Here is a 22,500-nt window from a genome sequence, read left to right as displayed (position 1 = left end):
CCTTCACAGGAGTGAAGCACATTGCTCCCATTCAGTCAAACAGACACACACACACACACACACACACATTTGATTTTCCCACCAAATTAAGCGTTTTCCCACCCTATAAACTAACTTCTATCAACAGAAGTCTCACATATTTAGTTGCTTTTTTTTCTTTTTTTTTTTTCTCCCATTAATATTTTCACTATGTTTTTCTGGTAACCTAAAATTTTATTGCCTCCACTGTACATACTTTATCATTTCGCCCTCAGTGAGATGTGTCACACGCATATTTTGAGAGAAGCAAAAGAGCCAGTGGCAAATGGTTTACTGTTCGACTGTTGAGTTGCTCTTGTATACTGTGATTATTTTTCCACAGGCCTGAGATCTGCCCCTCATGTCGTCTGAAAGCCATTTAGATAACACTAAACTAATAAACTCAGTACTGAGGAATGAACCTGACAGTTCACACACACACGCACACGCACACACCCACACCCACACGCACTGACACGCACGCACACACGCGCACACACACAAACACACACACACACACACACAAGCAAACCCCTCTATAAACAGCATGAAACCCGATAGCATGAGAATCACAGAACCTGGCCAAGAGAGAGAGAAAGACAGAGAAGCCAGACAAAGCAAAACTGAGGGACTCAGAGAGACATAGTGAAAGCCCTGGATCACAAGCAGAAGACGGAGCTTATCTAAGGGTTACAATGAATTAACAGATCTCCATATTCATATTCTCCATATTCCGCTCTCTCTCTTTTAAAACAGTCTTAACACAACTATGTGGCCATCCTTGTTCTACATGGCTGCCACAACCAAACCTCAGACAAACAGCTCCCACACTGCCACAACAGCATGTCAGATACTCCCAAGATGCTATAATCACTGATCTAGAATCAGCTGTATCTTTTTAAAGTTCATATTCACCTCTTCCTATTGCGAACCCACACGTAGGCACATGAAAATACTTCTGTAATACAGTTCTCTTTGGTAAACAGATCTAGTCTTAAAAGACCTTTAGCATGAACATGTGAATTTTTTTTATCAGCAGGGCTTTGATGTGTCATATGACACATACACACACACACACACACACAGGTCCCATGATTTGTCTACAGAGTACAGTACTGGTATGTAAGAGTGTGTATCTGTGTACAGTAGTTGTCATTGTCTGTGTGTTTTTCAGAGTGTGTGTACTCACTTTTGTGGGATTAAGGAGTAATAAAAGGGCTTAGTCGTACTTTACATGAGTGTAATCCTCCCGCTCTCTCTCTCTCTTTCTCTCTATATCTCTCTCTCTCACCCATACACTGTGTGTCAGGGCAGATAATGGAGGATTTGAAGTGTTTGTGAATGGAGAGAGAGAGAGAGAGAGAGAGAGAGAGAGAGAGAGAGAGAGAGAGAGAGAGAGAGAGAGAGAGAGAGAGAGGGTGTAGCTGGGCTGGTGGGAGACACGCTTGAGCCAGAGAGCTGGATATGATATGTGACATGAAAGCTTATCCATATAAATATTGTTCCCAGAGGCAACACAAGTTAAAATACTGGCCACACATATACACACATGTAAGGCGTTTGATGTCTGTTTGGCCCAGGGATATATGTGTATATTGTTTAGAGTTTACTCAAAACTGCTTTAGCTGTAGACATAGTGCACGAATGTATCAGGCCTGGGCACAGTGTGGACCAGACAAGGACTTGCAGATGTCAAGTAAATCTAGTCTTCAGCACATTGGCATGTTCCACTGAGAGCCAAAGCAGCCCAGCCAAGTCTGTTTCAGACATGAAAGACTATTCCACCCTCTAAAGGTCTCTGGGTGGTCTGTTCCAGACAGGGAATAGTGCATGCAGCTGTGTATGTGACGATACAGAAGCCCTTAAACACACAGTGCTTTCTCTGTCGTTTCTGGGCGAAACGCAGTAAGAACATCATTCCATATAGACCCTACCCTATAGATTCTGATGGAGTAGATGCAACAGGGCATGCGTCTGACACGGACGAGCACAAACGCTTGTTTCATAAGTGACATTTTCAGATAATACCTTGGTTTGATGATAATACACTTCCCCCTTCCATTCCATCTGCAGCTCCACCGCGCTGGACGCTCAGCAGGTCTCTGACACCACAAAACTCTCAACATTAGGAATGAAGATTTGTTTGTACTGAAAGCTAAGTGATTTCAGAGAGACTCGTAACAAACTGTGGCAGAATCTCATGAACTGACCTCTTCCCAACATTGTTTTTCCTGCCCTTTGACCTCTGCTCAGCACTGGTGAATGGGGAAACGTACCAAGGAAATTGTTTCTAGCAGCAGCCTGTGGGGCTGTGGAATGACAGACGTCACTGTAACCCTAAGCTGGCATTTCTAAATGTACTGTTCAGCTGGACAACACTGGAACATTGACCACTGCCCCGAGCATGCCAGACAGCTGTGAGCTTCATTGCCCGATAAAGGAAATACCATGATTGTGTGTGTGAGTGTGAGTGTGGGTGTAGTTGGAGAAAAGAAAGAGAGGAGGGAGGGGGGGGGGGGGGGGTGGCAGAAAAACAGAGAATATGAGTGAATGAGTCCGTACAAGTCTATATAAGAGAGACAGACTGTGAACTGGAAACTGAGTATAGGTGTGTGTGTGTGTGTGTGTGTGTGTGTGCGCGTGTGGTTGCATGTGTGTTCGTATTTGCATCAACAGGGTACCAACAATGCTACCACTAACCAAGGACAACACAACCGTCGAAAGTACTACTTTGCCTGAACATAATCCTCTCTCTCTCTCTCTCTCTCTCTCTCTCTAGACACCTCTCTACAGAGAGAGTTGTGAGAGCACACACAGATTTAGCTGGTGAAGGAGCGAGGTACAATGGAATGCCACGGTTCAGCCTGCCAAGAACACTTTTCCCATGCACCGGGGAGCCAAGACTTCCCCCGGCCGGCCAAGAATAGCACTGCTGGCCTCACACTCACTTCAGCCTCCACACACACACACACACACAGAGGGAGAGCAAGACCTTTAAGAAGCCATGGGCATACCCTGGTCATCCAAAAAAAAAAGGAAATTAATATGAATCAGTTTTTCAGCAACCTCATAAACATAAGAATGCTAAAACATATCATGTTTCATTGCAGTTTTTGAATCGTAAGTAAAAACATGTTGCCTCTGATTTAATCTGGTACCATCGCATGTCAGAGTAATAAATCACCTCCAAGGTGAACAGGGGTGTAGTGTGACATTTCAGAGTGCTGTTACATGTTATGTATGCAGCATAAACATAAATTTGAATATTACAAAGTATTTATTGATGTGGCAGGCATTAATGACAACCCTTTTAAGCCAGAATGAAACCGTAACTACCCCTAGAGTCACTATCATTTGTAGTTTACTTTCTGAAGAGAATGTTCCAGACTTACAGCAGACTAGCAGCTCCTTTAGCAGACACTGGCACTTAACTGACAGAACTCAAAACCAATCACAGACGAGTGAACTCCCTCTTTTGGTCACATCTTTCTCTGGTCACACCAATAGAAGGATTAATTGGTATGCTTCACTACAAACACTGTCAAAGCCAGTGACCTTTAACTGAAGGAGAGACACTGCTTGAGCTTCTCTGTAAAAGTTTATGATTGTGTAAGATAACTACTCAGTTCAATTGCTGGCAGCTCTGAACTCTCTATTATTCCGATGTTTTCATTTACACAGTTTGTACTTACAATACTCAGGGTCAGTTTGCCAAGTGTTTGCTAACATAATACCTTTCTCTTGCTGTCTTTCCCTTTCTTGTTGTGTGGATGTGTCTAGGTCTGTGTATGCAGGCGTGTGTGTGTGTGTGTGTGTCTTTCTAAGCATTCTTTTTAAAATGAACAATGCATATCAGACAATCTGTGTTGTGCAACAGGTTTTGACACATGCTACAAATGACATCAGCTCTCTTCTAATAAACACAATGGTAACCGTGCAAAAACTCGTGGGGGAAAAACTCAGAGACCGATCTCAACAGTATGATGGGGAACAGCGGCACAATATAATCTATTGACAATAAGAGCTGTTTAATCAGTATACAAAATTAATTTGTGGATGAGAAAAACATAGCTGGGAGCTTCTGTTAAAATATTGCATACAACCAGCAGGGGGCAATCTATGTATCTATTCCCCTACGCAAACTTCCAGAAGAGAGTAAGTGGATATTTTAATATTCAAAAAGAGCCTCACATAAAGGTGAGAAAACAGACACACCTCCTTGCGTAACAAACAGGGGAAACTGTTTAGGAAACATTTACAAAGCATGAAGTATATCCAGAGTAAAGCTAAGCACTAGCTTTAGAGCCACCAGCTGTTTCCAACCAGGCCACAGTATGGAAATACACAGAACCGACAAATGACCCCGGACCCGGAGGTCATGTGGGATAGTGGCAGGTTGACTTATCACGGAGATGACGACTTTGCCCTTTGAGAGAGACGTTTCTTCATGCATATCTACATTTTCCAGTGCGCTGCTCTTCAAAGCTGCACTGAAAAACAGCGCGTTCGGCCTCTTTCATTTCTGCTGCCGTGACAAACGCGTAGAGATGAGTCTAACTTAGTTATTGATGTGTGGTGTGGCACTAAGCTAAACATCCCAAACGCATTCAAGCTTTTGTGTTTGAACACACTTGCATGCACACACAAAATCAAAAACACAAACACAAATACACTTATAAACACACGCATAAAACGCACGCAAATCTAACATTAATTCCTCAAACAATCACAAAGTGGCACAGAGGATATGAGATCGTGACTAACACAGTCACATTACCTAACCTAAGCAACATGCCTGTAGGGGTGTGTGTGTGTGTGTTTGTGTGTGTGTGCGTGTGTGTGTGTGTGTGTGTGCGTACGTATATGTGTGTGTGTATGTGTATGTGTATGTCAAGCATTTTTTTATCGATTCTCAAGAATTATTTAAAGCGTAATTTTCCTGATAGTCTTGTGGCTCTCCTGTGAAGCAGCTCACAGAAAAAAAGAGAGAAAGAAAAAATAAACACACAGGCAGGATTTTTCCTGAAGGTGATTTGTATGAAAGCATAGCTTTTAGCTCAAGTTATAAGAGCCCAACCTTGTTTGGTAAACAATAGCTCCGTTGCTAGGCAGACTCTTATTTCCAATCGTCCAATCAGGGCTCAAGCTGACAGGTGACACAGTAATGAGTTCAGTGAGCATGATTCTTACAGTAGCTCAGAGCCATAACCACTCAGGGGACTCCTGTTGTACTATTACTGCCACGACAGGCTTACTAGCACAAACAGCAAAATAAGTGGTCCAGCAGAGTGGATCTGAATGTAGTAGGAATTGATTTATCAATATGTATTGAATAATCGGTCTGTGCTCTCTGCGCTAACAAATTACAAAGAGTTTATGGAATTTCAGCGCTAATAACCACATGATATGATACATTTTGCACAGTTAATACAAATCGGATGTCTTCATTGGGAAAACTGTTTACCATAATAGAGCTTATTTTAGGAGTAAAAGAATATGTCACTGGTGAGAGCGGTCTCTATGGGTCACTGCATTCTCTGGTTCAGACCGAATGAGCAGCTAGGACAGACACAAAAGAAACTGCCTGGCACTCCCTCAACAAGCCACTATGAACACACACTGTGACTGTGTGAGTGTTTATTGTTTAGTTATTTGAGTGTGTGCATGTGCGTGTGTATTGCATGTCACTCAGGTCAGCTACAAAATTCAGTCTGTGTGCCTTCAGCTAAGCTCCAATGTTCTTCTTCCAGTTATATTTGTTTGTGTGTGTATGTGTGTGTGTGTGTGTGTGTGTGTTTGTTAGTGATGCACAGGTCAGGGTTTTTTAATACCCGCACCCCCCGACACGTCATGAGAGCCATTCCACAACACCCAACCCGCAAAAATGCGTTAATCAACCACCTGAACCCAACCCGAACCCGAACCCGACCCGCAAATCGCCAACTTTAGCCTGTATAGCGATGGCATTCATATCATAGAGCAGAGATAATGTTTTCTTATTTAGTGATCGTCAAAAAGGACAGACACTTGTGTAGTCAAGAAGGTTCTGGATGAGCCACCATAGGCTACAGCAAAATCAGCAGTGTCAGACCATTTCATTTTTGGGCTGTGTACCCAAATGTTAGCGCAATAAACTGATTGCAAGGCACAGTCTATTGTATCTTAGCCTAATGACGAATTGTTCCAAATTGTGTTCTTTATTGTTGAATAGCAGGAAAACAAGTAACCCTTCATTAAAGACATGAACTCTCGCTCTCTCTCTCACTCTCTCTCCCTCACACACACACACACACAAACGATGCATTCTTCACATCTTAACAGTGAACTTTAACAAAATAGTAGCCTACATGTGTAGGCCTAAGCTAACTTTTTTAGACCCTCTCCCATACCTTACTTTTTTGGCTGACTTTGCGTGTAACCTTAGCAACGCCCGTTTTTAACTTTTCTTGGATTATGTTGGCCATATGGCAGCCTCTTATTCCGACCAAAAAAAAAAAAAAAGTTTTGGGGGTGTATAAACTAAACAAAAGCTGCGGATACCACTTTGGGGAAAAAAACTCGTAGGTGAAGCCTATTATCAACACTCTAAAACACATGCATTTACCAAAACCACAATCGCAAATTGATGGTAAAGCTGCTGATAAGCTATTAGGCCAGGCTATTATTAATTATAAATTGTGGCCCGGCCTAATGCATTATAAATTATAGTCTGGGTGCAGAGAGATGTGTGATAGATGTAGGTTACTTTATAGTTCGGTATTGCAGATTATTGACAGCCAGGGCATAAGAGGACCTGTACCCTCCTGTGCGTGCATGTGTGTGTGTGTGTATGTTCAAAAATGAAAGAGAGAGTGAGAGAGAGAGAGGGGAGGGTGGAAAGTGGACTAGTAATCACAGCCTAGCCTATTGCACGCAATTCGGAGAGCCTACAACGCAAAGCCTATTGCATGCAATGTTTCTCTGAGTTATTTATAACTTCGTCAGAGCGCTGCTTTGTCACTTTTTGATCCAACCCGCCCGAACCCGTGATATTTTCTTGCAAGCTTACCCAAACCCGCCTGACCCGCAGGTTATGGGTCGACCCCCGCATCACTACTGTTTGTATTGTACTTTATTCAGCTCAGCTCCTATGTCCTCCCTGCAGTGTACGTGTGTGTGTGTGTGTGTGTGTGTGTATACATGTGTATATGTGTGTGTTTGCATTGTAGGTCAGTTCCTCTAGTGTGAGTGTGTGTGTGTGTGTGTGTGTGTGTGTGCGCGTGTATGCATGTGTGTGTGTGTGTGTGTGGGGGGTGTACATGTGTATATGTGTGAGTGTGTTTTACATTGTACCTCATTCAGCTCAGCTCCTACGTTTTCCCTCCAGTATATGTGTGTGTGTGTGTGTGTGTGTGTGTGTCTGTGTGTGTGTGTGTACATGTTTGTATGTGTGTATGTGTTTGCATTGTAGCTCAGCTCCTACATTCTCTCTCCAATACGTGTGTGTGTGTGTATCTGTCTGTGTATGTGTGTGTATGTTTGCATTGTACCTCATTCAGCTCAGCTCCTACGTTCTCCCTCCAGTGTGTCAGCGAGCGGTGCAGCCCATAGAGGTCCTCAAAGTCACAACGCAGCACGTGCTCTCAGGCCTCCAGCCCTGCCTGACAACACAAATACAAACACACACACACACACTGGTTACAACCAGAGACACAAGCAGTCTATGCAGTACCCCACGGTTGACATATACCCTCCCATGAATCTGCATTAGCTGCCTTTAGAGGCGCGCTTGGCAACCGTTCCGGTGATGAGCAGACATCAACAGCATGAGCAGACATCAAAGTGCCTAGGCACTGAGCTCATTCCAGTGCACTCATGTAAACATGACTGTGTGATGTACACAGTCCCAGACATACCACGTCTCTGACACTCAAAACAACTCATCCAAACAAACACACCAGATTCCACTGCATTAAGAGATCAAACAAGGAATGCTTGTTATTTAACAGTGCACGGGGCGAGTGGGTTGACAGTAGTATATCCGTCTACCGTCGGTCGATCCGGATGTACGGCCAGAAGCCTAATTGTTCAAAGGAATACAGTGCCGTGTACAGCTTACTTCAGCTGTGGTTCAGAGGCACAGGAACTATGATTCGTAACTTTTCCTGCTAAATCCATTTACAGTCAGCATTTTCAAATGCAGAAGATTTTTACACCTTGAGTTGCACAGATTGGGTTGCACTTCTTATGAGCTATCTCTGTACAGCTCCACACAGACCTAAGATCAACATTCAGGAGACAACAGCCTCTATTCTCAAAGTCTCAGAGCACCACCGCCTATAATGCGGACTTATGTAGTCGAGGAAGGGGAAGGTTTCGTATCACAAGCTTTAACCTTTGAGACACTGCGGGTAACACAAACTCCAGACTGACGAGGCTCAGGTAGGATCAGCGTACTGCTCTTCACGCTCTGAACTCTAAGGGTGTCCCTGATGCCGAGGGGGGGGGGGGGGGGGGGGTCCGCAAGGGTAAACCCGCCACCCACCAGCGCCCGGAGCCAGGAAGAGGAGGTGACGTGGGGAGTGTGATTCAAAATGAGAACAAGCATGCAACACACGGAGAGGATCTTTGAGATCTGAGTACTGCAGATAAAAAAAAAAGGATTACCCTCCTTTAGTTTTACCTGTCACTATGGAATGTATATGTTTGTGTGTGTGTGTGTGTGTGTGTGTGTGTGCGCGCGCACGTGCATATGCATGCATGGGCGTGCGTGTGTGCGTGTGTGCATTAGGTCACTTTTTTAAGGATTTTTTTGAGTGAGTGTCCTTGTTGGATTTAGCAAAGACTTAACAAAGTCATTCAGCCAGCTCACTGGAAATGAGATGATTTTGATTCAAGATAATCTTGGGATTTAGGAAAAGGTCCAATTAGTATAAGGCAAAAGAAACGATTAACTCTAACTCCAGACACATAAGAATGGGACACTGTATGTAATCTAAGCACAAAGAAGTATGATTACACAAACTGATCAGTCAACTCCAACTGAATCTGGTACCATGACCAGATATCACACCATAGGTTCCTGGTAGAGGAGTGTGGGCCCTTCATATCCAGTTCATTCCAGCCTACAGGGAAAAGATCTGTTACCCCCTCCCACACATTCTCACATTCAACAGCAGCATGGAGGAGTAGTTGTATTTCTCCAATCAAGAGCGCGCACACTTACATGCACACACACACACACACACACACACTGGCAGAGGTGTCCGTAAGAACTTGAGTATTTTAAAGATGCCAGTGTTGACTGGCCTATTCAGCCACACTGCCTGAAGATGTAGAGAATGGCAGTGAAAGCTGTCTCATCTCCTCTACTTTGCAATTCAAAAAACCCACTCAAGTGCCACAGAACCGTATACATTTATACAGCAAGTAAAAGGGGATTGTCTGCTTTAAACAACCCTGAGAGTTATGAGGAAGGATTTGCACATCCAGTACAGCAGTGTGCAGGAGAACCATTTTTAGAAATTGTATCAGTGGTTAACACAGCAGTAAATTGTATTTATGAATCAAAATCATCTATACAGAGCATGGAAACTGGGTCAAGCCCATTTAAGATTTAAAAAAAAAAAAAAAAAGTCACCTATTTGAGGAGTGTGTTTTTCTTTCCAGTTGCTATGCAATTGCTGAAAAGCTTATGCTTAAATAGAACTGACTTCACGTTGGCAGTGTTAACGTCCTGTGAAACCAACCATAGGGTTGAAAAGGCAGTTGTAGCCTTCGAACGGTCCGTGGAAATTCCTAGAAAGTCCTGTACCGAGCTGTTGCTGTGGCCATAAGCAATAAACAAGAACAGCCGAAAGCAGACGAAATAACAGAGTCAGTCGGTGCTTTATGAGCCGCAGCTCCACGCCGACAATTTTTGTTTCGTCGTTTCCAAGAATCGTCTTTTCGAGGTTGAGTTCGCTGTATTGGAGACCAATGGAGTGCCAGCTTTGACATACGCGTCCTCCTACCACCAACACAAACGAAGCAGTTCCCAAAAAGTCACTAAGTTACCAAACAGAAGGGTGCGTTAACACCAAGACCGTAATCACCAACTGTTACTTTGGAGTAGCATGGTTTACTCTCGAGATCAAATGAATGGAACGAATATTCGTTTGGTAAAGCCTTGGTTTGGGTTTTTTTAAAGAGAAAAAGGGCTTTTTAGAAAAAAAAGGGGGAAAAGGGAAAACTAGAAAAAGACAGTCTGTGGTTTTCCCTAATATACAGCTCTGATTATTCAGTAATGACTTGCATATTGTATGTTCACAGAAGAAGTAATAAATTGATCCCATTTTTATAAATCATTTTACTGCATGATGTGGTTGGGACCTTGGCTTTTTTTCCGGCCATAAACATGAAGATATATAACTATCGTCAGACGCTACAGAGTCATAAATAATTACTGAGAGTCAATCCACCGCTATGTTGCCAAGAGAATTCCACCTAGCATGGCGCACATTTTAAAAAAAGTAGTTCAATTAAAGTAGACTCAATGAAAGCGGTTCATTACCTCACGACGCATGTGTTATGGTTTCATCGCGTTTGAGCTGACTGATAATGACCAGCCCATTTTTTGCTTGGCCGAGGCCAGGCGTGTCTGAAGCCTGACGTAGCGTCTGATGTGGTGTCTGGGGCAGAAAAAACGCCAAGCTTTCCATCACTTTCCACAAATCTGTCTGTCACATTCACCGCATTTGCTGTAGCATACCTCAGAAATCTCCACAATACATTAGATCTAAGGAGCCTTGTTAGATATTCCTTTCAGACATTTCAAATCTAACAGCACGGTCCTCCGAGTTTCAAGGACTAGAGAAAAAAAATAAAGCTGGGTTTTATGCTGGACGTATCGTTAAAATGATCAGTCTGGCTGACAAATCACATTGAAAATGGAAGTAGGAAAAAGGAAATGCTCAGTTCAAAGAGTAGACTTTTTTTTTTTCCCTCCACACGCTCAATTCAGCTACTATAAAGAGGGAACTTTAACATCATCGCGAACTGACAATCCACTCTGTCTGCCCTAGCCAGTCTGATTTATCTAACCTCTCTCAGACGACGTATGAGTAATCTGCTTTTCTTTAGAAAAGACTGAAAAAAAAACATCACAGTCCAACAGTGCGAGTTCTCAAAGTCCTTTGCAGTCTTTCAGTGAGGACAACCAGAGGGTGAATGAATGAGAGTGAGTGAGAAAGAGAGAGAGAGAGTGAGTGAGAGAGAGAGAGAGAGAGAGAGCAAATAGAGAGGTTTGGGGAGGGATTGTCTGCAGCAAACAGACAGACTCTTTGCTACGCTGATGACTCCGCAGACACTTTAAGTAAGAGAGCGAATTGCTTTAGCTGAGAGCAGGGGGAGAGTAGACTGCAGATCAGAATTACTGTACAGAGCAGCCTGGAGCAGCACATCAGACTTCACAGTGAGAGAGAGAGAGAGAGAGAGAGAGAGACACATGTTGAGAGGTAACCCTTCCTCTTTCGTTGAGCAAAGACTGCCAAAATGTCATCACTTCAACATATGCAGACAATACGGAGGGACCATGTCTGGTGCTGACTGTGTGTCTTATAAAGCAAGAGCAGAAAAAGGCCTAGTCTTCATCAGAGACAGCAGACAGTGAAGGACGGACACGCTTTCATGAATAAGCCATAGTTTGGAGAGAGAGAGAGAGAGAGAGAGAGAGAGAGAGAGAGAGCAGAGAAAGAGAGCAAAAGAGGGAGAAAGACAGACGCAGACAGAGAAACAGAGAGAGATAGGAGGGAGGACAATCCTCTGTAAAGTTTTCATTTATTGATATTCAGTGAGCTGACATTCACTGTGCTGTTTAATGTGGTGATCTATAAAGCACTGATGCTGATAGATCAAAGTGCTGGTTAGGACGACTCCAGCTGAAGAGTAAAAGAATGTCTTACTCTGCTATGCTACGTGCTATAGGCTTTACACTGTACTCTATGGGGGAACTGGTCTTATTGTACATAATTTCCACCTATTGTCCACATAGGAGCAGCTGTTTTCTTAACATCCTCTCCCATAAAGAGGGAGGAGAGCCCTCAGAGTCACGAGCACTAAACCCCAGGAATGAAGGAACGAAACTTTCACTTCCGTCTATCAGGACCTGTTCCCTTCTCTGTGAAAACCCATCAGATGTCCTCAAAAAGCCACATGCATTGACAAACAGTTGTTTTCTAAATACAGACTCCATTAGTTTCACACATATGCCCATCACTGGCTTTATGCAAAGCACAAAATAGGCAATGAGTTAAGATAACTTGCTCACAAAACGATAAAAATGCTCCTCTGTTTGAAATATACTCCAAAAACACAAGATTATCTTAGCAGCAATGCGCTATATATTTATCGTTTCATATAGCATATAGTCTGTTAAACAAACCTGTTTACCTAAACACACATACACACACACACGTACACAAACAGTTTCACAAGGTTACGCACTACAAAGAGTGAGAGTGTGGTCCCTGAGTGTTACCTGTTTGTGCTTGGACAGATCAGCTGATGGCTGTAGTAGAATAGTGGAGGGGAGGAAATCAGGCAGTTACACAACCTCTGCACTACCTGCTCCCATACAGGGATATAGGACAACGCGTAAGACAATACACCAGATAAATCAGGCTTAGAGTGGCCACTGAAGCTGGAGGGGAGAGAAAAGAGAAAGATAAGAAAAAGAGAGAGAGAGATAGTCTGCAGCAGAGAAGAGAGAGAAGAGGAAGAAGAGGGTGATGCAAGGACAGGTGAAATAATGAGAGGGAGAGAGAGAGAGAGGAGCTGTGACAGGCTGGCAGACAAACACTGTGGAGTGTCTGACTGTAGAGTGTTTTTAATTACCTGATGATTGGCCAGTTAACATTCCTCAGACTCCTTTACTCTCACCTCACTGGCCCCCTGCCCTATCGCCTGGCAGAGCCACAGCTGTTCTCTCTCTCTCTCTGTGTGTGTGTGTGTGTGTGTGTGGGTTCGATGGTGGGTGGGGCAGTGGCGTGCGCGGCAATCAGCCGTGACAGGAAATAATCTCCCGCATTCAAAATCGATTTGATGCTGGAAAGGCGAATCTCTTAAGACACTTTGGCCCAGGTATACAGCCATTACCCTCCAGATCCACACAGCACTGGCACATTTCAGGGGGGGCGGGGGGGGGGGGGTCCCGGTATTTTTTTACCCATAGGCCACTTCCCCAGGCAAGCACATGCAATGTGACAAATGTATTGTTGGTCACAGAAAAGAGTGCAGTTGGAGCAGCCCGTGGCTAGTATGTAGGTCTCGTGTTTTTATAGAAAAGCACTGGATAAATATTTGTATGTGCAGCATTCAATGGGTGCTATGTGAACTAGTTGTTGACAAAACATGCATTAATCAAACAGATCACTGAGTTATACAGTGCTGCGTGATTGTCTCTGTCACGTGTTGTGAGGTATGAGTTATATGTCTTGTATGTTTGAGGTACAGGAAATGCACAGTATGACTTATTATGCTGTTTAGTTTTCCCGAGACAGATCACGCAGAACAAGGGCCATCACTCTTTTCTCTTCAGACACACTGGCTCAAAGGCATTCAGACAGAGCTCTATCTGTGTGTGTGTGTGTGTGTGTGTGTGCGCGTGTGTGTGTGTGTGTGTGTGTGTAAACTTTAGAGGACAACAGGCTGAAAAACATCCTCCTTTTCTCTCCCAGGAGTCCAGCAGGGGCTTTCAGTCAGCGCTGTGTCACACACACACACACACACACACACACACACTCCCCGAGTGAGTTGAGCATGCCCAGAAGTCCAATCCACTCAAGGTCAGGGCTGAGAGAGAGGATCAGGCACTGACATCATTACTACTGCAGGCCTGTTATATCACCAATCAATAGACAGGCTGCTACAAGCCCAGCTTATAAGCTCATCTCCACCAAGCCCCAGACAGCTGAAGCCCCTCGTGTGTGGGTGTGTGTGTGTGTGTGTCTTCTACTACTATAACACACACACATACACAGCCTTCAATATACACAAACTGTGATGAAAACACAGAGACATACATAAACACTGACACACAAACACATTAATCAGAATTCCGTCAACATGGGTGTGTGTGTATGAGTGCCTTTCCTGACAATAAAGCAGACACACACGTACAAAGAGTCCAGAAGACACAACCTGTTATGAACACACACACACACACACACACACACACACACACTGCTGTAGGATGCAGTTCCAAACAAAAACACACTAATCATAACTGATAAAACAGAGGGAATTCCACACACACTCTCTCTGACACACACACACAGATACAAACACACTGATACACATACACACACACACACACACACACACACACACACACAAACACAAAGAGTAATCCGGCTTGCAACGACAGTTGCAGTCTTAAGCACAAGACACCATTTATCTCTTGCTCTTAAGCATTGTAGTCAGCCGAGCGGTGAGTCACTCCTGTTTTTAATGATGAGAAATTACTCTACACAGCTATTCATGTACTGAGGGATGTTACCCATTTCCTTAGCAATATTAAAACCTATTCATTCAGTCATACCGCACAATGGGACGTGCCAGTATTTTTTTTTTTTTTCTGGGCTAAAAAAATGTAAATATTTACATACACGATGCATGCTCCAGCTGAGCCCTGTGACATGTTGGAGAATTCGTATTTACAATCTCTCACATTTACATAACATTTCAATTACTAAATCATGTTCTATCAGTCCTGCGTCTGGCAATCACAAAAGCATGTCATCTATCTGACAATCAACATTCAATCTCTGTTTTCAAAGCCGGTGGGGCGAAACAAGAGGTGAAGAAAAAGGATACCTCCTTCTGTCTCTCCTCCACACACACATATGCAGACACACACACACACTCTCTCTCTCGCTCCCCTACTCTTTCACGCAAACACACGTGCATTCATATACACACAAACTTTCAACTGCTTAAAAGCCAGCCAAAGTGCTTGCTCACACTCAGGGCAGTAAAACTCTATACCTGGCAGCTCTGCTCAGCCCCCTGCACTCCTCTGGCCCCTCTTTGTCCCATTGTGAGCAGGCTGATGGAGAGATAGCTGTGTCCTCGCTTCATTTCGCCTGCCTGTGCTAACATATCAGCTGAGACAAAGGCCTTGGTAAGCAGATAGGAGTAGTGTGAGGGGCAGGTGGCTGTCTCAAGTTTCCACACTGTGCTCTCTCTCTCTCTCTCTCTCTCTACCCCTCTGTGTGTCAGTGTGATGAGTGATTCGTGAGGTTGGGCTCTTCTTCTAGGCCTGAGGTGATTGGCACCATTGTCCTCCAATCACATAAAGCTGTGTGTAAAGTGGCTAAGGTTCTCCCTGCCAGAGTCATTTTGACGGGCTTCTTTTCTTTCTTCCGCGAAGAATAACTTCAGGATCAGTTTACTGCACCCACAAAATGAGCTTTTGTGACAGTAGAGCTTATCAGATAGAGAGAAAACTTTGCAATAAAAAGAGAAGGGACTGGGCCTTTAGGAATGATGAGCGCTTACGTTGAACCCATGTTAAACTCTGCTTTTATTGATGTTAACACGACAAAAAAACCTACAGGATCCTTCCGGAGTCTAACCATGGGGAATTTCTCATGAAAAAAGAAAAGACACAGAGTTTGGGAGCTACCTTCTTCTACATCAATACTACATTTGTTTGAAGCATCACATTCTAATATATATATATATATATATATATATCCTTTTTTTACTGTAGCTGAAAGAGTGTCTTAGGGAGGTAATCGAATACAGTTAACATCTAAGCCAACTACACTTAAGCCTGGTAAAAGTCGAGGGCAAAAGGCCCTGTCAAAGTGTAATTTTTAAAATGTCAAAGCTTCCTAGCATTTGAGACAGAAGCTCCAAGAAACATTTCTTATCTTTAAGGAATAATCACAGCATTAAGGGAATGAGGTTTGAGTTAAATAAATGTTTGTGTAGTAGTGCATCATTTATGAGTTTAAGAGCACTCTATTGTCAAAAGGCTCTGTTATAAAACCATACTGTGTACTCTATCGAGGTTTCATAGAAAGCTTTAGGAGGTGGGTGTGTGTGTATGTGGGGTGTGTGTGTGTGTGTGGGGGGGTGTGTGTGTGTGGGGTGTGTGTGTGTGTGTGTTTGTATGTGTGTGTGTGTGTGTGTGTGTGTGTGTGTATGTGTGTATGTGTTTGCTCTGCTAAGCTCTCGTTTGCTCCTGTCACACTCTCAACCTTTCACTCACCCTTACACCCACTCTGAGTCACACACATGCACTTAGACAGTCACTACACACACTCAGACACTTACAACCAGGGGGATGATGAGGGATAGAGAGAAAGAGAGAGGGAGAGAGAGAGAGAGAGAGAGAGAGAGACAGAGAAACAGAGAGCAAGAGAAAGAGAAAAAGAGAGAATGAAAGTGGCCTCTTTCTATCACGTCTCTTTCTCTCTCTCTCTCCAACTCTTCAAAGCAACACTGAGGGCTCTTGGGAGTCTGCTCAAAGCGTGTGGGACTGCCGCTCCCTCAGACCCCCTGCTGTGAGAGAAGCCAGTAACCAGACCAAACAAGCTTTGTGCTCTCTCAAAAAAAAAAAAAAAGTCAAAAAAAGAATGTCTCCCATATATAATTTATGCTATGCTAGGGCAAAGAGAGGACATAAATATTCAACACATACACCAGTAGTTTGAGTGTATTAATGATATTAAATGCAAAAGACAGCGTTCTCACAATATGCTGGAGCTGCAGATTGTGTGTATGCTGTACAAGTAGGAGAGAGAGAGAGGGAGAGAGAGAGAGAGAGACTTGGGAAGAATCACCTGAGAAATAGTGTTTTACAAGCGACAGGCAGATGGCGCTGTTTTTAAACTTGTGATCAGATTTAAGAGCTCATTCAAAAAGCACAGTCTGAGAACAGGACGGTTACGCTTCCGGTAACACAATACAAAATATTCTATTTGTGCGCAGTCTGACTGATCTGAGGTCAGTTCTAAAACTTGTCTGAGGATGAATGGGTCTCAGATGAAGGAAATGAAGGGTGTAGACTGTCGTGCTTCCTCGCTGAGCAGTCAGAGTGGAAACCGGGCAACAGCTACAGAGCAGCACATGACCAGGGGAGGAAACCACTATTGCTGTAGATAAAACTAAACCAGCTTGCTTACATATTACAGAATGCACACACTCAGTATGGCTATGAGTAGAAAAAAAAACACACACACGCTGTCTGAGAGATACACACAATGACTGCCCATTTACAGAACAGTCAGACAGTGGTTGCAAAAGGTCACGTGACCTAACCCTGTTGAGTTATTATACACGGTCATGCGGTCAAACTGGTCTCACTGCACCAAGCTTATGTGGTCCAAAGGGGAGGGGTGTATTTAACTGACCTTGAACAAAGCAGCAGATGCTGAGAAACAGTCACAACAAGTTACAGACATCTCACTCTTTTAGCTTGTCATTTTGATGCATGGTTGCCCAGTAACACAACTGACTGGTTACCTGGTTGCATCAGGCTGTTGACTGCAACCAGAGAAAGCAGATACTAAGAAAGGACAAAACACCAGCAGTCACATTTACAAGAATCTCTTACTAAATAGCTAAAAAAAAAAAAAAAAAAAGCAAACAATTGTAAACAAAGATAATTATTCAGAGTTGTCGACATGGCAAACTATATAGCTTCCAGCTCGAGACATTTGTAAACTGTGAGTACAGAAAACACAAAACAACACAAAGTGTAGTAGGCAAACAAAGCTAATGAAGGAGAAGCCTTTGGCATGAAAAACAAGCATGCTTAAATGACTCTGATAGGATCTGGCACCTAATACTAGGCCCAGCATTAAAATATGACATTTTTACAAGGGAAAGGAAACTTAAGTGACTCACAGGCGGAAAATGCATTTACATTAGAAAGTAACATTAGAGAACACGCTTGGCAACGTCTCAGCTGCTTTTCCACTGATTTCTTTGGTACTTTAATGTCATCATCTTATGCCTTATTAGCTCTCTCTCTTTTTCTCTCGCTTCACTCTCTCCCTCTTTCTCTCCCTCTCTCTCTCTCTCTCTCTCTAGTCACATGATGTACAGACTCTTTAGCTCTCTAAGTGTCAGTGTGCAGGGGACCAAACTTAAATAAACGTAATATGAACCCTCTGCAGATATCCCAGGCCGTCTTTTCTACAGAACGTCCTTTGGGCGCCGGACCCACTCTAATAAATGTCTGATGTAACGCTCGCCAACTCTCCTAGGCCCCGCCCACCTCAGGTGAGTTCACTGACGCCCTTATGTTCCTGTGCCGGCATTTCCCTGAACTTACGCGGCGCAAAATTTCAGTCCGCCGCATACTCGTCGACCTTTCTGTTCTCTTTGTGGCCTGAGTGGCAGAATGGGGTGTCTGTCGCTTTAAAAGAAGAGTGGAGTTCATTCAGGCAGCCACACACTGAGCGTCTATTTATAACCTCTGTCTTTGAGGTCTCCATTACATTTGCATGGAAGCCGTACACTCACACCCGCTCGCTTCCAATTTGCATACGCCGTGTGGTTTTCAGAGAGGAGGTGGCTTTTCCTGCTGTGGGTAACCATTCAGCTACCTTTTGTGTGTCTGGATGTGTGTGTGTATGTGTGTGTGTGTGTGTGCGCGTGCCTGTGTGTGTGTGTGTGTGTGTGTGTGTGCGTCTGTGTGTGTATGTTTGCCGATGGTATTGTTGTGTGAGATGGGAGGGTCAGAGTATGTGAATGTGCGTGCGGCTGTCACTGCGTCCTCTGTTCTCACTAGTCAGCTGTGTTCAGAGCAGTTGAGAAGGACTGTGTGTACTCTAGCAAAGTGAGGCCTGCCGTATGTGTTTGTGTGATGAGTCAGAGCCTGACACAGCAGGAGGATTAATTACACTCACTGAGCCTGTCTGTGTGTGTGTGTGTGTACGTGCGCGCGTAAGAGAAAGAGAGAGAATGAGAGAGAGGGAGAAGTCACGTAAGTGTGTGTGTATGTGTGTGTGTATGTGTGTGTGTGTGTATGTGTGTGTGTGTGTGTGTGTGTGTGTGTGTGCGCGTGCATAAGAGAAAGAGAGAGGTTGAGTGGGAGGGAGAAGTCACGTAAATGTGTGTGTGTGTGTGTGTGTGTGTGTGTGTGTGTGTGTGTGTGTGCGTGTGTAATGAGTGAGTGAGTGCCTGTATGTAAGTGTCATGAGTGTCGATGATCATGTTAAAGGAAAACAACTCCATTAAGCAGGTCCTTGGTGTCCCACAGGTGAACTAACAAGTCCTGACAGAAAACAGGCTTTGCTGAGTACACACAAACACTCAAGACTTTACAGCTTCTATCCAAAGTTACAGGCTCGAAAGGCCCCACAAGTACAGGGATCACAAGGACAACAATCTGATAATTAAATAAAGCTGTAAGAGGCTCCAGCCAAAGTCACTGACACACAAGTTCACCCTCTACAGAGTAAATTTGATCCTCCGCTCCACAGTATCCACTCTGACTCAGTGCCTTTCACAATACACATATTCTGCTGAATGTGACAGTTTCAGGACAGAGGTAATCATCAAAAAAAAAAAAAGAAAAAAAAAAGAGCACCAGGTAGAACAAAGTCATATTTCATCTGGCAAACACATTCATGTTTATTTGGATATATTACGCTAAATGCCTCTGGTACACTACTGCTGACTGCATGAATGGTACGATGCATATATTAGCACGATCTCTCTATGTCTTTTTGCTGATTGAAGGTCCTTACTATAGGGCGTAATGCATGCATAGCCCAAATCATTAGCGGCGCTACTCATTGACATGAGGCAAACCCTTTTGGTCGATACTATTTGCAATCCAATCAACCTTGACTCTGCGCCCAAAGCCCCAGCCTCATTTCACAGCTCTATCCTTGGGCAGTTTATCACGGCAGTGAGGCTCACTTGTCTAGTTTACAGCCGTCGATGGGCTTTTGAATATAGCACGCTTGGCATTTTTGCTCGATTGGAGAGAGCGCGAGAGGAGAAACCACACTTAAGTGCAGAGACTTGTCAAAAGGCTGACTTAAACACCTGCGCCACCCTCGCGTGTGCGCACACTCACAGAGAAGGAGAGAGAGAGAGAGAGACACAGAGAGAGAGAGAGAGAGACACAGAGAGAGAGAGAGAGAGAGAGAGACAGACAGAGAGAGAGAGAGAATTTCCATCGAGCTTGATCTCTCATCATGACTGATTGAATAATGGCACGCTGTGTCCGTTATTACATGTAAATCAGACACAGCCATATTCTTCCTCTCTGGGCGGTTATTCACAAAAGCGAAGGAATCTGAGAGCGGACGGCCAGCGATTTGGGGAGGTTCCTCCGTAGGAAAACAACGTGGGAAATGTTGGTGCATGTCACTGGATGTTACATTACATATTGGTGCATGTCACTGGATGTTACATTACATATCGGTGCATGTCACTGGATGTTACATATCCTTCAATACATTGCCAGATAAACTCCTGAGAGAGTCTGTGGGTAAACTCAACTACACGTTCCGTGGAAATACACTGAGGTATTATGGAAGCAGAAATAATCAGTTGGCTCTGCCTGTGATATTGCTTTAATATAGAAGATAATGTCTGTCTAAAGTAAACTAAAGGCATATGATATAATGCGTATGGGTCATTTTCCGAATTAAAGTCATTTTCTGATTATGCAGTTTACATGCTTTCCGGAATATGGTATTAACACGGAATGCGTTACAACCGGAATGCTGGGGTATAACATCGGAATGTTGTTGGGCATGTAATCCTCGTTATTGTTAACGTGCCACTTCCAGCTAAAATGAATTCACATTATTGTCCATGCATTAAAAACCCCATAAAGAATAAGTCTTACAGCTCAGTTGTAACTCTTATCTGACTGTAAAGATGCTTATTATCTCTTAGTGAATTAATTCCACATCGCAACCTCCTCACACAGGCAACATGCCTAAACTTGAGGCACCGAGCACAAATCAAATACCTATATACAAATTATGTACGCACGCATGCACACTCACTCATACACACACACACACAGACACACACTCACATAGGGAGAGAGAGAGAGAGAGAGAGAGAGGGAGAGACACACACACACACACACACACACACAAATCAAATTCACACCGAAACACACGCAAACATGGACAAACACAAACACACACACATTAAATTCACACTGAAACACACACAGACATGCACACACCAACACACACACACACACGCGCGCGCTTCCTCCACTCGCCTCGACGTGGGTGTTGGATGTTCAGCATTGCAGAAAATCCAGGGTACCAATAAAACTGCCAGACACCCACGCTCTTTAATTTAAACCTGTGCGCTCCAGCATTGTACAGGTCGGGGGGAGACTCCTGGGTTTGCTCTTGTATGTGTGTGTGTGTGTGTGTGTGTGTGTGTGTGTGTGTGTGTGTGGCAGGGCTGAGGGCCAGGGTGGAAAGAGCTCTTGTAATGTGCCTGCTGAGCAGAGGGAGAGAAACTCCCACTGACTGGATATTCATCCAATGTTTATTATACAGTAGCTGCCCAATATGAGAAAGGGAATCCCCCCCATTCCCCAACTATATTTCCCTTTTTTAAAAACCATCAGAAACTCGGCAGAGTAAGAATAAAACTTCGGTGCGGCGGAAAACAGTGGAAGAGCCTGCTGAAGAGCTCAGACAGACGGAGGGAAAGGGAAACGGTTTGTCTGTTTGTGCACCAGTCATATGACGGTGAGCGCAGCCCAGTTGATTGGGAGTTTGGCTCCAACTTCTGCTGGCACATAATGTCACCACATCATGAGAGACAGAGAGAGAGAGAGAGAGAGAGAGACAGAGCACGTGGTCTGGCTCCACAGACTGCGGCGGAGCTCTGAGACTCATGGCCCAGACAGGCATTCGGGTTGTGGGTTTGGCTAACCCCGTCTGTCCCCTCTACCTGCGGCCAGAGCCGGTGCCAAGCACATCACCCGGAGGCTTCTGCAGCGCCCGCTCTCAAGTGCCCAGCTCTTAACATCAAAGCAACGTGAACGGTCTCCATATGCAGGCATCAGCCACAGTACAGTGTGCTGTCTAGACCTCTTGGCAGATTAGAAACCAGCCCACACAAGCGATGATGTCAGATCGCGATACTTTCTCCCGTGTCACTGTTATAAAATTAATAACATACAGCAAAGCTGTGAACTCACCTCATATATTTAGATGCAAAGTAACACGTCAAAGAGCGTGTCAATATTGCACCAAAATGGAGCTCTGATTGGAATGAATAAAGAATAGAGAATGAGAAACTATTCCAGCAACAAAGCCATTAAGAACAATGATTCCACGAACTTAGGCAATCCACAGATTTGTGTTCAGCCAAGGGCAGCAGACCCTGTTGGAACTAGAATGACAGAAAGAGCACAAAGGTCTCTCTCTCTCTCTTTCTCTGACTCCTTCTCATACATACACACACACACACACACACAGACACACACGCACGCACGCACACACACACAGACAC

General features: G+C 44.1%; 1 protein-coding gene across 3 annotated transcripts in view; it reads right to left on the bottom strand.

Moving 5' to 3' along the window:
- Positions 1–22,500, bottom strand: part of atxn1a (ataxin 1a) — a 68,665-nt gene that overhangs the window by 16,456 nt on the left and 29,709 nt on the right. For 2 of the 3 annotated variants that reach the window (XM_030789503.1, XM_030789504.1), the window contains exon 3: positions 7,548–7,658. The gene's annotated coding sequence lies outside the window, so the exon portion shown is untranslated. The other variant, XM_030789505.1, reaches the window with a different exon arrangement.

The sequence above is a fragment of the Chanos chanos genome, chromosome 12 (genome assembly GCF_902362185.1).
Source record: "Chanos chanos chromosome 12, fChaCha1.1, whole genome shotgun sequence".
Classification (NCBI taxonomy): domain Eukaryota; kingdom Metazoa; phylum Chordata; class Actinopteri; order Gonorynchiformes; family Chanidae; genus Chanos; species Chanos chanos.
Note: the sequence above shows the minus strand (reverse complement) of the source record. Positions and strands in the feature narration are given on the sequence as shown.